The following is a 15,209-nucleotide window of genomic DNA, read 5'->3' as shown; positions in this document are numbered from 1 at the left end:
TGGGCCCCTATATACCGCCTCCTCATGCTGCTGCCAGGTCCACAGTGTCTCATGCCATGTGCCACTTTCAGGTCTCCTCACACTGCTGGTGTGTTGAATTTTTTGACATAGGGTGCTGGCAGATTATGGGCCTCCTATAGCTGCTGCCAGGCCCCTAATCTGCCATAGGCCCCTATATACCGCTTCCTCATGCTGCTGCCAGGTCCAGAGTCTCTCATGGGTCCCTGTACGGCCTCCCATTGCTGCTGTCTCCATCGCCACACTCTGCCATGTGCCACTTTCAGGTCTCACACACTGCTGGTGTGTAGAATTTTTTGACATAGGGTGCTGGCAGATTACGGGCCTCCCATAGCTGCTGCCAGGCCCCTAATCTGCCATAGGCCCCTATATACCGCCTCCTCATGCTGCTGCCAGGTCCAGAGTCTGTCATGGGTCCCTGTACGGCCTCCCATTGCTGCTGTCTCCATCGCCACACTCTGCCATGTGCCACTTTCAGGTCTCCTCACACACTGCTGGTGTGTAGAATTTTTTGACATAGGGTGTTGGCAGATTACGGGCCTCCCATTGCTGCTGCCAGGCCCCTAATCTGCCATGGGCCCCTATATACCGCCTCCTCATGCTGCTGCCAGGTCCAGAGTCTGTCATGGGTCCCTGTACGGCCTCCCATTGCTGCTGTCTCCATCGCCACACTCTGCCATGTGCCACTTTCAGGTCTCCTCACACACTGCTGGTGTGTAGAATTTTTTGACATAGGGTGCTGGCAGATTATGGGCCTCCCATAGCTGCTGCCAGGCCCCTAATCTGCCATGGGCCCCTATATACCGCCTCCTCATGCTGCTGCCAGGTCCACAGTGTCTCATGCCATGTGCCACTTTCAGGTCTCCTCACACTGCTGGTGTGTTGAATTTTTTGACATAGGGTGCTGGCAGATTATGGGCCTCCTATAGCTGCTGCCAGGCCACTAATCTGCCATGGGCCCCTATATACCGCCTCCTCATGCTGCTGCCAGGTCCAGAGTCTGTCATGGGTCCCTGTACGGCCTCCCATTGCTGCTGTCTCCATCGCCACACTCTGCCATGTGCCACTTTCAGGTCTCCTCACACACTGCTGGTGTGTAGAATTTTTTGACATAGGGTGCTGGCAGATTATGGGCCTCCCATAGCTGCTGCCAGGCCCCTAATCTGCCATGGGCCCCTATATACCGCCTCCTCATGCTGCTGCCAGGTCCAGAGTCTGTCATGGGTCCCTGTACGGCCTCCCATTGCTGCTGTCTCCATCGCCACACTCTGCCATGTGCCACTTTCAGGTCTCCTCACACACTGCTGGTGTGTAGAATTTTTTGACATAGGGTGCTGGCAGATTATGGGCCTCCCATAGCTGCTGCCAGGCCCCTAATCTGCCATGGGCCCCTATATACCGCCTCCTCATGCTGCTGCCAGGTCCACAGTGTCTCATGCCATGTGCCACTTTCAGGTCTCCTCACACTGCTGGTGTGTTGAATTTTTTGACATAGGGTGCTGGCAGATTATGGGCCTCCTATAGCTGCTGCCAGGCCCCTAATCTGCCATAGGCCCCTATATACCGCTTCCTCATGCTGCTGCCAGGTCCAGAGTCTCTCATGGGTCCCTGTACGGCCTCCCATTGCTGCTGTCTCCATCGCCACACTCTGCCATGTGCCACTTTCAGGTCTCACACACTGCTGGTGTGTAGAATTTTTTGACATAGGGTGCTGGCAGATTACGGGCCTCCCATAGCTGCTGCCAGGCCCCTAATCTGCCATAGGCCCCTATATACCGCCTCCTCATGCTGCTGCCAGGTCCAGAGTCTGTCATGGGTCCCTGTACGGCCTCCCATTGCTGCTGTCTCCATCGCCACACTCTGCCATGTGCCACTTTCAGGTCTCCTCACACACTGCTGGTGTGTAGAATTTTTTGACATAGGGTGCTGGCAGATTATGGGCCTCCCATAGCTGCTGCCAGGCCCCTAATCTGCCATAGGCCCCTATATACCGCCTCCTCATGCTGCTGCCAGGTCCAGAGTCTGTCATGGGTCCCTGTACGGCCTCCCATTGCTGCTGTCTCCATCGCCACACTCTGCCATGTGCCACTTTCAGGTCTCCTCACACACTGCTGGTGTGTAGAATTTTTTGACATAGGGTGTTGGCAGATTACGGGCCTCCCATTGCTGCTGCCAGGCCCCTAATCTGCCATGGGCCCCTATATACCGCCTCCTCATGCTGCTGCCAGGTCCAGAGTCTGTCATGGGTCCCTGTACGGCCTCCCATTGCTGCTGTCTCCATCGCCACACTCTGCCATGTGCCACTTTCAGGTCTCCTCACACACTGCTGGTGTGTAGAATTTTTTGACATAGGGTGTTGGCAGATTACGGGCCTCCCATTGCTGCTGCCAGGCCCCTAATCTGCCATGGGCCCCTATATACCGCCTCCTCATGCTGCTGCCAGGTCCAGAGTCTGTCATGGGTCCCTGTACGGCCTCCCATTGCTGCTGTCTCCATCGCCACACTCTGCCATGTGCCACTTTCAGGTCTCCTCACACACTGCTGGTGTGTAGAATTTTTTGACATAGGGTGCTGGCAGATTATGGGCCTCCCATAGCTGCTGCCAGGCCCCTAATCTGCCATAGGCCCCTATATACCGCCTCCTCATGCTGCTGCCAGGTCCAGAGTCTGTCATGGGTCCCTATACGGCCTCCCATTGCTGCTGTCTCCATCGCCACACTCTGCCATGTGCCACTTTCAGGTCTCCTCACACTGCTGGTGTGTAGAATTTTTTGACATAGGGTGCTGGCAGATTACGGGCCTCCCATTGCTGCTGCCAGGCCCCTAATCTGCCATGGGCCCCTATACCGCCTCCTCATGCTGCTGCCAAGTCCAGAGTGTGTCATGGGTCCCTGTACGGCCTCCCATTGCTGCTGTCTCCATAGCCACACTCTGCCATGTGCCACTTTCAGGTCTCCTCACACTGCTGGTGTGTTGAATTTTTTGACATAGGGTGCTGGCAGATTACGGGCCTCCCATTGCTGCTGCCAGGCACGTAATCTGCCATGGGCCCCCGTACCGACTCCTCATGCTGTGACGTTGCAACAAGGTGGAATTCAACCCTACATATGTTAGACCGCCTTTACGAACAGCGAAAGGCCATCACCGATTTCCTGATGTTAAAAGCGGATAAAGGTACTCCCTGTGTAACTTAGATGTCAGCCATTGGCAGCTCATGCGTGACACCTGCGCTTGCTCAGGCCCTTTGAGGAGGCCACGCTATTCGTGAGTCGGCAGGACTATGGGATGAACGACGTCATTCCTCTGTTGCACGTCCTGGAACAAATGCTGTTAACAATGGCTGGTCAGGGTGCGGTAGACGTGGCGTACAGATCTCAACGCCACATGACCCCTGTGGGGGCAGGACAGGAAGAAGAGGAGGAGGTAGAGGAGGACATTGGTGCTCAGGAATTATTGAGTGAAATGGGTGGTTTTTCCACTCAGCGGACAGGAGTGGAGGAGCAGGAGCATCTGGTAGAGGAGGAGGAGGAGGAGGAGACAGAGGACCCAGACGCACCGTGGCAGTATGCTGTGGAGATGGAGGCAGGGAGTCCCTCGCATTCCTTGGCACAAATGGCCCATAGCATGCTCGGTTGCTTGCGTAGCGACAGCCGAATAATAACCATCAGACAGAGGGATGACTTTTGGCTGTCCACCTTGTTGGACCCTCGCTACCGTTCAAAAATGGTGGCCTTTTTCACACCTGCTGAGAGGGAGGCCAAAATAACGTACTATAAAAACCACCTATGTAGTCAGCTGGTCTCTGCCTGTCTGCGCCAACGTCCATCCTCAGACACTGTGGGCCCTGTGCGCTCGCGTTCCGCTGCCATGGCAGCAGGGGAGGGGTGGGGTGGTAGGAGCAGTGGCAGCTCCACCAGCAGCGGCTGCCTCAGTCTGCAGTCGATGATGAGTAGCTTTCTTCACCAGCGCAGTGAGGAAACTACTAACCAGCCGCAGCAGCAGCAGCAGCAGCAGCAGCAGCAGCAGCATCAGGTGGACCTGGAGCAGGACCTCAAACAACAGGCTTAGGCCTACTTGGACAGCACCCTGCCAACCGAGGTAGACAATCCCCTTGACTACTGGGCAACAAAACTTGACCTTTGGCCCCAACTAGCTGAATTTGCCCTTGAAAGGCTGTCATGCCCGGCCAGTAGCGTGGCATCGGAGCGCGTGTTTAGTGCGGCAGGAGGTATTGCAACTCCGCGGAGGACACGACTGTCCACCCAAAGTGTGGAGAGACTCACGTTTGTGAAAATGAATCAGGCGTGGATTAGTCTGGATTTCAAACCACCAGTTCCTGACACAACTGACTAAATCCGCCATGAATCATGCCCCAAACATGTGCCACTTTCAGGTCTCCTCACACTGCTGGTGTGTTCCATTTTTTGTCATAGGGTGCTGGCAGATTACGGGCCTCCCATAGCTGCTGCCAGGCCCCTAATCTGCCATGGGCCCCTATACCGCCTCCTCATGCTGCTGCCAAGTCCAGAGTCTCTCATGGGTCCCTGTACGGCCTCCCATTGCTGCTGTCTCCATCGCCACACTCTGCCATGTGCCACTTTCAGGTCTCACACACTGCTGGTGTGTAGAATTTTTTGACATAGGGTGCTGGCAGATTACGGGCCTCCCATAGCTGCTGCCAGGCCCCTAATCTGCCATAGGCCCCTATATACCGCCTCCTCATGCTGCTGCCAGGTCCAGAGTCTGTCATGGGTCCCTGTACGGCCTCCCATTGCTGCTGTCTCCATCGCCACACTCTGCCATGTGCCACTTTCAGGTCTCCTCACACTGCTGGTGGGTTCCATTTTTTGTCATAGGGTGCTGGCAGATTACGGGCCTCCCATAGCTGCTGCCAGGCCCCTAATCTGCCATGGGCCCCTGTTGTCGCTTGTTGGCATATTCCGCTCGTTCAGATGCTCCTTCTCCTGCTACTCCTCTTCACGGATTCCGTCAGCAGTCTTTCTTGGAATCCGTTTCCAAGAGACAACAGTTTGCGAGCACGCACCAGACGGTGCAGAAACTGAACGTCCTCCTGTCCAAGTTGCTGCTGCCAGGCTCGTAATCTGTCATGCGCCCCTGTACCGCCTCCTCATGCTGCTGCCAGGTCCAGAGTGTGTCATGGGCCCCCGTACCGACTCCAAATGCTGCTGCCAGGCCCGTAATCTGTCATGGGCCCCTGTACCGCCTCCCCATGCTGCTGCCACGTCCAGATTGTGTCATGGGTCCCTGTACGGCCTCCCATTGCTGCTGCCAGGCCTGTAATCTGCCATGGGCCCCCGTACCGACTCCTCATGCTGCTGCCAGGCCCGTAATCTGCCATGGGCCCCTGTACCGCCTCCTCATGCTGCTGCCAGGTCCAGAGTGTGTCATGGGTCCCTGTACGGCCTCCCATTGCTGCTGTCTCTATCGCCACACTCTGCCATGTGCCACTTTCAGGTCTCCTCACACTGCTGGTGGTTTCCATTTTTGTCATAGGGTGCTGTATGGCCTCCCATTGCTGCTGCCTCCACCGCCACACTGTGGCTCCACACTGTGGTTTTGGCCCCGTGACTGGCCAAATGAGTGAAGTGTGCGGTGATTCTAAGATCGACGGCACTCATCTGCATGTCATACTGCCTGACAGTATTATTTCTCTTCCCCAGCAGACTCCAAGGGCATTTAAATTAAAGGTACAGTGTTCAGCACTAATATTAAGTCTCTCTGAAGCCTAGAAACACCCTTTTTTAAGTTAAATTCACAGCGAATATATTCGACTCGAATCGAAATTTTTCTACGAATTCGCCGAATCAGTCGAATCGAATTTTTGAATACTTCGCTCATCTCTAATTATTAATTCAATGATGTCATGTGTTGACTTGTATGCACAGCCTATAGTACAGTAAAACTATAGGCTGTGCTTAACTTAACTTTTACCCCCTTCCTGCCCAGGCCAATTTTCAGTTTTCACTGCTCTCGCACTTTGAATGATAATTGCGCGATCATGCAATGCTGTACCCAAACTACATTTTTATCATTTTGTTCACACAACTAGAGCTTTTTTTGGTGGTATTTAATCACTATTGGGTTTTTTATTTTTTGCAAGATGAAAAAAAAAGACCGAAAATTTTTTGTAAAAAAAATTATTTTCCGTTTCTGTTATAAAATTTTGCAAATAAATAATTGTTCTTCATAAATTTAGGTCAAGATGTATTCTGCTATATTTCATTGGTGAAAATAACCCAAATCAGTGTATATTATTTAGCCTGAAGGAAAGTTATAGAGCCCACAAACTATGGTATACATCTGAAAATGGACCATTCCTGAAGTACTGATGGCCGATCTAAATTTTTGATGCCCAAAAATGTTAGGATGATACACATATCCCCCAAATCACCCCTTTTTGCAAAGTAGACAGTCTGAGCTATTTAGTAAGAGGCATGGTGAGTTTTTTGAAGTTGTAATTTTTTTGTCATAATTTTTGGGAAAATGTAGAAATTAAAATGAAAAAAAGTTTACAAATGTTTTTTACATACTGTCACCAGTGCAGTACAATGTCATCATATAACTGATGTGGCAGCGATCAGGGACACGACTGGTGATAGTACGTAAATTTTTTTTTTTTCAATTGTTTAATTATTTATTTATTTTCTATTAATTGTTTTTTTTACAATTTTGTGTCCGGCTGTGATCAGTCTCAGTGGTCACATGGTACTGGCAATGGACCGGTACACAGATCTGTCATTGGAGGGACACAGCCGGTGACAAATCTGGCCACAGCGAGGTCCCACAGGCATGCGTGAGACGCAATCTGGGAGGACGTCATATGACACCCTCCCAGATAGATGAATGTCCCGCTCGGCTGTCATTTTGCTATTTGCTGGGCGGGAACTGGTTAACATTCCTGTGTCAACATTTTCAGTTAGTGTTCAAACATGAGGCATGCAGAATGGCACTGCACAGTTTATTGCATGACCTCTACATGCTTGGAAAAATCAGTATGTAAATAGATTAAAAAACTGGCTAAAAGAATGTATTCAGAGAGTGGTGATTAATGATTCATACTGTGAATGTTCTAAGGTTATTAGTGGTGTACCCCAAGGTTCAGTGTTGGGATCCTTACTTTTCAACATACAGCATTTATAGGGTCTAGGATTAAAAGTACCATGCATCAGTGTTTATAGATGACACCAAGCTATGCAGTGGAATTATGTCCTTACATGACTCCAATTTATAAGCTGACCTCAATGCACTGTCTAATTGGGCAACTAAGTGGCAAATGAGGTATAATGTACTTGAAAAGTTCTCAACCTTTCCCTGATGCTTTCATTTTGGCTTATATAAACTTGATACCAAAATCTGTAAAAGATCCTACAGATTGCTCCAATTACAAGCCAATATAGAGTATTTGTTAAATATAGACCAAATATTTTTAGCTAAAATCTTAGGCACACGATTGCCAGATCTATTACAAAAATGTTTAGGCCCGGAGTAGTTGGGGTTCATGCCTAGCGAGAAGCCTGAGACAATGTAATGAAGACCCTTAACTTATTAAATTGTGCCCATGGAGAAAAGGCCTTCGACTGCATGGCTTGGGATTACGTTTGCAACTTGTAAACATATTGGTATGAAGACACATATGCTGTCATGGGTTTCTGCCTCATATCAAAACCCACAGGCATGAATTAAGGTTAATGGCACCCTATTGGAGACTGTGCACATGCACAATGGCACAAGACAAGGCTGCCCCCTTTCACCCCTTTTATTCATTTTAACCCTAGAGCCCTTTATTCCCTCGATTAATCTCAATCCTGCAATAAGGGGATTCCCAGTAGGCCCTAGAATTGATAAAACTGCTGTTTATGCAGATGACCTGCTTTTTTCCCTCACCCATCCTAATATATCTATTCCAAACCTGGTCAAGGCCTCTCATAATTTTGGCTACATTTCCAACATGAAAATTAATTACGCTAAATCTGAGGCCCTCAATCTCACCCTTGCTCCAATTACACTCAACATGGTAAGTTCCATCTGCTCCTTTAAATGGGAATCCACAGCACTTAAATACTTAGGAATCTGACTCACCCCTAATATTTAAAATATTTAACAAACTAATTTTAATCCTTTTACTAGCCAGTATTCAACAAGATTTGAAGCATTGGATGCTTAAACCATTTTCATGGTTTAGGAAAGCAGCAATACTTAAAATGTCGATCCTACCCAGAATACCTTATTATTTCCACACTCTGGTTGTTGTGCTCTCCTCAAGATTCTTTAAACAATTGTGTGCTATTCTTCGCAATTTTATCTGGTTGGGTTGTAAACCATGTGTTAGTGCTTATATCCTCACTAAACTAAAAATTAGAGGTGGGTTAAGTTCACCCAACTTTAAAAATTATTATAGCACTTCACATTTTGCAAGAATTTTGAACTGGAACTACACAGTAAGGACCTCCTGCGCTACTAAATAACACAAATGATAATTCAGAGGAGGGGGCTGCTAACACCCAACCATATACCAAATGGATAATGGCAGATTATAAAAAATATGGTGCAGTGCTACCCTAAATATTGCCTGGCTTATGATTCGTTATTCAAAATCAGTATACGCAACTAACAATAGGCTGATACCCCATCATTGTTTTTGTAGCTATTCCTCTATAACTCTAGAATAAAACAATATTTTGTTTGTTTCCTTATTGAGTTTGCTGCAAACTGACTGGACAGTTATCTCTCTAGGAATGAGCACTAATTATAATTTGACTTATTATTTGATATTTGGCCAGTAGCAGGAACTAATATAGTGCTGATTGACTGGCATGCTGTGCATCATATGTAGACCTTGTCAGGATCTGTTATATTGTGTATTTTTGAACTTGTTTAAACCTTGTTCCTGGATTTGTAAAATACTGTATTTGCTTTCTTTCAATAAAAATATTATTGACAACATATAACTGGATACTAATATTTATAAGTAAAGTTGATCCAGGGTATATCCAATTGCCTCTTGGGGGATCAGGACATATTTTTTTTCTCCTGCTGCAGCAAATTGGATCATGCTTTATTGGGGGGGTTGCCTTCCTCTGGATCAACTGTGGGTATAGGATTGTGTATTTATACAAATGTATATACAATTTTCCCTTCTATTGTTTAAACTAGATGGTCTTTTTTCAACCAGACTAACTATGTAACTGTGTAATCTCTGCCTGTAATGTGAGACCCTGACACTTACTTTGAAGAAACTGCATATCCCACAATCCTTGGGTCTCTCAGATGAGAACTACATAGTAACTAGATCTGAAACAGACACAAGCAAGCAGAGCAGCAAAGGAAATAGATACAGTGTGTTTCAAAACAGTATCACTTCCAAGTATGTGCAGCAACACAGAGGAAATGGCAAGGCATTGACTGGACGCTGTGTGACACAGGACAAGAAGTTTCCAGTCCCTTCATGAAATAGGGACAAGCAAAGTAAAAGAATACATGGACACAACAGGGTCAGTCAGCCATGACACTGCAAAATGCAGCCAAACATGTGAGCCCATCAGTATAAGGTAAGACAAACAAATGACACAGGGAATTTAACTACATTAACCACTTACCTACCAGGCACTTTTACCCCCTTCGGTCCTGGCCAGTTTTCAGCTTTCATCGCTGTCGCACCTTGATTAACAATGATGGGCAATGATAGGCGGCACTGATGGGCACTAATAGGCAGCACTAAAGGGCACTAATAAGCAGCACTGAAGGGCACTGATGGGCACTGATTGGCAGCACTGATGGCAGGGGCCGACTGACAACTCGTGGGGCCCCCGGCAATAAGAGATAATGGGGCCCCCTGAGTCTCCACCTACACTCAAGCCAAAGCCACACCCACACAACACCCTACCTACATATTGCAGCTCAGCTGCATAGAAAGGACACTAAAAATAATTTTAAAAATAATAAAAAACAACATGATGTCCCTCCTCCCATCCATTGCAAGACCTTTGGGTCTGGTATGGGTTTTGAGGGGTAACTCCACGCCAAAATTTAAAAAACAATGGCGTGGAGCCCCCCCTAAAATCCATACCAGACCTTTATCTGAGCATGCAGCCCCCCCCCCCACGCCAAAAAAAAAAAATGATGTGGGGTCCCCCCCAAGATCCATATCAGACCCTTATCCAAGCATGCAGCCTGGCAGGTGAAGAAAGGGGGGGATGAGCAAGCGCCCCCCCCTGAACCATACCAGGCCACATGCCCTCAACATGGGGAGGGTGCTTTGAGGAGGGGTTCCCTCCCCAAAGCACCATGTCCCCATGTTGATGGGGACAAGAGCCTCTTCCCCACAACCCTGGCCGGTGGTTGGGGGTCTGTGGGCAGGGGGTTTATCTGAATCTGGAAGCCCCTTTTAGCAAGGGGGCCCCCAGATCCCGCCCCCCCAAATGTGAATGAGTATGGGGTACATGGTACCACTATCCATTCAAGAGAAATAAAATGAATGTCCCCCGAAGTAGATCCAACATCAATCACGATGCCCGCAACCACCGCTACCCAAAAAAGATTTTACAGTTCTTAAATATATAAGGGGCGGGGCCATCCAGTGACATCACATGTGTGGCCCAGCTCCTTGTGACATCATTGACCCAGCATTCCCCAGTTGATGGCGTCACAAGGGGTGGGGTCACACATGTGATGTACCTGGGTGGCCCCGCCCCTTACATATTTAAGAACTCTCAAGTCAGTGGAGTAGTCAGATTGATTGACATTGGATCTACTTCAGGGGACATTCTTTTATTTTTCTTCTTTTAATAAAGGACTTGTCAAAGACTGTCTCCTGTCTTTTTTTCACACTACACTTTTTTTTTGTGAATGGGTAGCAGTACCATGTATCCCATACTCATTCACATAGGGGGGCAGGATCTGGAGGCCCCCTTGCTAAATGGGGCTTCCAGATTTTGATAAACTCCTCACCCGCAGACCCTCACAACAAAGCACCCCCCCATGTTGAGGGCATGTGGCCTGGTATGGTTCAGGAGGGGGGCTCTCGCTCGTCCCCCCCCCTTTCCTGACCTGCCGGCTGCATGCTCGTATAAGGGCCTGGTACAGATTTTGGGGGGACCCCCATGCCATTTATTTTAAATGTTGGCATGGGGGTTCTCCTCAAAATCCATACCAGACCCGAACGGCTTGGTATGGATGGAAGAGGGACCCCACGCCGTTTATTAAATATTTTTTTTAATTGCCGGCAATTCTTTCTTTTGCATTCAGCTGTCAGTGCTGAACCCTGCTGACAGTTGAAACATTAACGCATGGTTTTCACTACTAAAATACCGCATGATTTGATAAAATTTGGTGAATTCAAAAGTTGTTTTTTTAAAAAATGCTATAAGGTATTCTACCACATACTCGGATGCAGTAAGATACCACTTAGTGAATTGTGCCCAGTGAGCCTCTCACCGGGCCCCCTACTGACCCTGGGCCCTTGGGCAATGCCTGAATGGTCAGTCTGCAACTGACTGATGGGCACTAACTGGCAGCACTGATGGGCACAGATTAGAAGCACTGATGGGAGCTGACTGGCAGCACTGCTGGGCACTGATTGGCAGCACTACTGAATCCTGATTGGCTTTATTAGGCAACACTGTTGGGGCTACACTGATAGTAAGGGAACTGATAATCAGTGTCCTGATTATCAGTGTAGATGTCTCCTTTCACACTTGACGTTATCAGCAGTACTTTCCTCCCGCTGAGACAGCATGAGGAAAGTACTGCCGATAACCGGAAAGTGTGTTTATATCATGATCAGCTGTAATTGGACACAGCTGAGCACGTGGTAAAGGGCCACTGTGATTGGCCATTTACATTGACATGTGATCAGCTCCTAAGGACACAGCAATCACAGAGAGCATTGGGTGCGGTCGGCAGCCTGTGTGGTTCTGGGAGGACATGATGCCCGCCCAGAACTAGACAGCCACGCTGTAGCTGTCATTCAGCTATAGCGTGGTCTGCAAGTGCTTAAAGTATAGTTAAACAGCAAAAACATTTGAAAGTATACAAGCAAGGGCGGACTGATCATTCGAGCACTCGGGCACTGCCCGAGGGCCAGGGGTCAGTAGGGGGCCCCATGAGATGCCCCTGGTACCTTTTATAGGCTGTTTTGGGTGTGGTTTGGGTGTGGGCGAGGACACAGGGGCCCCATGATCCCCTATTGCCTGGGGGCCCCATGAGTTGTCAGTCCACCCCTGTATACAAGGCCACAAATGCACTACAAAAGATATTTTGAAGGACATGCGCATTTGTTTTTTTAAAGCAGCACATCATAACACACAGAGGTTTCACATTTGTGTGTTGTGGTGCGCTGAAACTCATGTGTGTTGTGGTGTACAGGCAAAGTATGTTAAGTAGGTACACAAAATGAATTGCGTCACAATGCATTGCAATCAGCTTTTCAAATAAACGTATTAAATATCACTTGTAGATGAGGTGGAGATGCAAACATTTGTGTGGAAAACTCAACCCTGGTGTTTCCAGCAGAAAGTAGTATACAAGTAGACCCACAATCTTCAACTTGACACACAAATAGTAATTTTGTGGCTAGTTGACCTTTGAAGGTCTGTTATACTTAAAAAAATATTGTATATATAAGTTTGATCTATATAGCTGAATTTAAGTAAGAAATACCTGTAATTATCTTGTAGAAACTGTATATGTGAAAATGTAATGTATAGCTGAATTGAAAAAACATAATAATATATTAAAAACCTTCTTTTCACAGATGCTCTACTGCTGTTCCCGCAGCAGCTGTTCAGCAGGGATGCTGGCTGGATTTATTGCATACCTAGGTATGCCTTCTAGTTATGAATACAAATCTTTATATACAAATTGCCATGAAAAATATTATTGAAAAAACACAAGAGTAGTTTGGATTAAAGTAAACAATCTGTGTCTATGTGTTTCAAGAAAAAACTCATAAAACTTAAAAAATACACATTATCTTTTAAAGCCAACATTCTTTATTTGCTTCGGCTTGACGCAAATCTATTATCATAAGGAAATGAAGGAAAATAATGCAGAGAACTATCTTTTCTTTTGTTACCTGTCAAGTCAGCTGGTAATTAATTCTGAACACTCTCTTTTTATTTCACACAACAAATGTAAAAGACAAAAAAAAATCTTAAGGGAGATCTGTAGATATTGTGATGAATTTCAATACAGAAGATGTGTGTCTTCATCAAAGACCATCAACGTTTAAAAAAAAAAAGAGCACAGGGAAAAAAAAAAAAGGTTTTTTAGACAATCTGAAATAGAATTTACTTTGCCTTCCCACAGGAAAACAGCATGGAAGATAAATGTCATTTATTTCCCTATTGTCATTTTATTTTGAATGCAGATAGATCATTAGGGCAAATACCACGATTAGATGATCATATGACGTGACAAGATAAAAGCCAGAATGTTTATCACTGGGAATTTTTAAACATAGCATTCATGTACTGATTTCAATTTTCCCCTCGCAAATGTGTAATCAGATAGTTTACCAGGTGGTGTGTCCTTGGAGGAGAAGGTCTATTTTGTTATTATTGCATTGAGCCATGGGATGATATCGTTATATGTCAAAAATAAAAAGTAGAACTAGAAGGCAATAGGAATTGCCTGCCATTATGAATTTACATTATGTTTTTGCTGTTTGTTACCATATACTGTAATATACTATAGTCACCTGTTTTCACTTATAATGATGGTCTAGCTCAGCAATGGGCAAACTACGGCCCGCGGGCCATATACGGCCCGGCGGACCTTTTAATCCAGCCCGCGGAGCTAGGCTCCTCTCACAGTCCGCCCTGAAGTCCCCAAGTCCCCCCTGTGTCAATTCACTTACCTTTGCTCCGCGCCTTCCTCTCGCCGTGTCCCGCGCCGTTCCGGTGTAGCATGAAAATCTGTCTCCTATGAGGATCTGTCCCCCTCGACGTATCTGCGCATGTGCCGGAGATCGCCGATTGGCTGCTAATGCCTGAAACTGGCACATGCGCAGATACATCGAGGGGGACAGATCCTCATAGGAGACAGATTTTCATGCTACACCGGAACGGCGCGGGACACGGCGAGAGGAACGCGCGGAGCAAAGGTAAGTGAATTGACACAGGGGGAACTTGGGGACTTAATATGGGGGATGAATTAATATGGGGAATGAATTACTATATGGGGGATGAATTACTATGGGGGATGAATTACTATATGGGGGATGAATTACTATGGGGGATGAATTACTATATGGGGATGAATTACTATGGGGGATGTATTACTATATGGGGGATGAATTACTATGGGGGATGAATTAATATGGGGGATGAATTACTATGGGGGATGAATTACTATATGGGGATGAATTACTATGGGGGATGAATTACTATGGGGGATGTATTACTATATGGGGGATGAATTACTATGGGGGATGAATTACTATATGGGGGATGAATTACTATGGGGGATGAATTACTATGGGGGATGAATTACTATATGGGGGATGAATTACTATGGGGGATGAATTACTATATGGGGGATGAATTACTATGGGGGATGAATTACTATATGGGGGATGAATTACTATATGGGGGATGAATTACTATGGGGGATGAATTACTATATGGGGGATTAATTACTATGCTTACTATGGGGGAATATTACTATACTTACTATGGATGACACATACACATAATTCATCTACTCTTGGTCCGGCCCCCGGGTCCAATATATGAACCCATTGCGGCCCTCAAGTCAAAAAGTTTGCCCACCCCTGGTCTAGCTAGTCTATTTGTATATATTGTAATAATGTAATATTTGGTCTGATGTATAGATTAGGTAAATAGCCATATACACAGTAAAAATACACATATTTACTTTTTTACCCTTGAAGGATTTGTAATTCTGTGAAGTCAGTCTTTAGATTTTAACATCTGTGCCATACCGCACAGTCAAACAGGTCCCCCCCCCCCCCATTTTACTTTGTGGTTCAGCAATGCAGCCTTCTGCATGACCTCCTTATCTCCAACCTCACTGAACAAAATATTGGCATCATAACCTCTGTCCTGTGACCAATCGCTGACCCAGGAATCAGTAATGGTAAATCAGGATACAGCAGACTAATCTCCCTAAACCAGCATAGACGTGCATATCACATAAATGGCTGGCCAGAA

The sequence above is a fragment of the Staurois parvus genome, unplaced genomic scaffold (genome assembly GCF_062004578.1).
Source record: "Staurois parvus isolate SC_StPar_1 unplaced genomic scaffold, SC_StPar_1.0 ptg000081l, whole genome shotgun sequence".
Lineage (NCBI taxonomy): Eukaryota > Metazoa > Chordata > Amphibia > Anura > Ranidae > Staurois > Staurois parvus.
The sequence above is the reverse complement of the archived record's forward strand: the minus strand, read 5'-3'. Positions refer to the sequence as shown.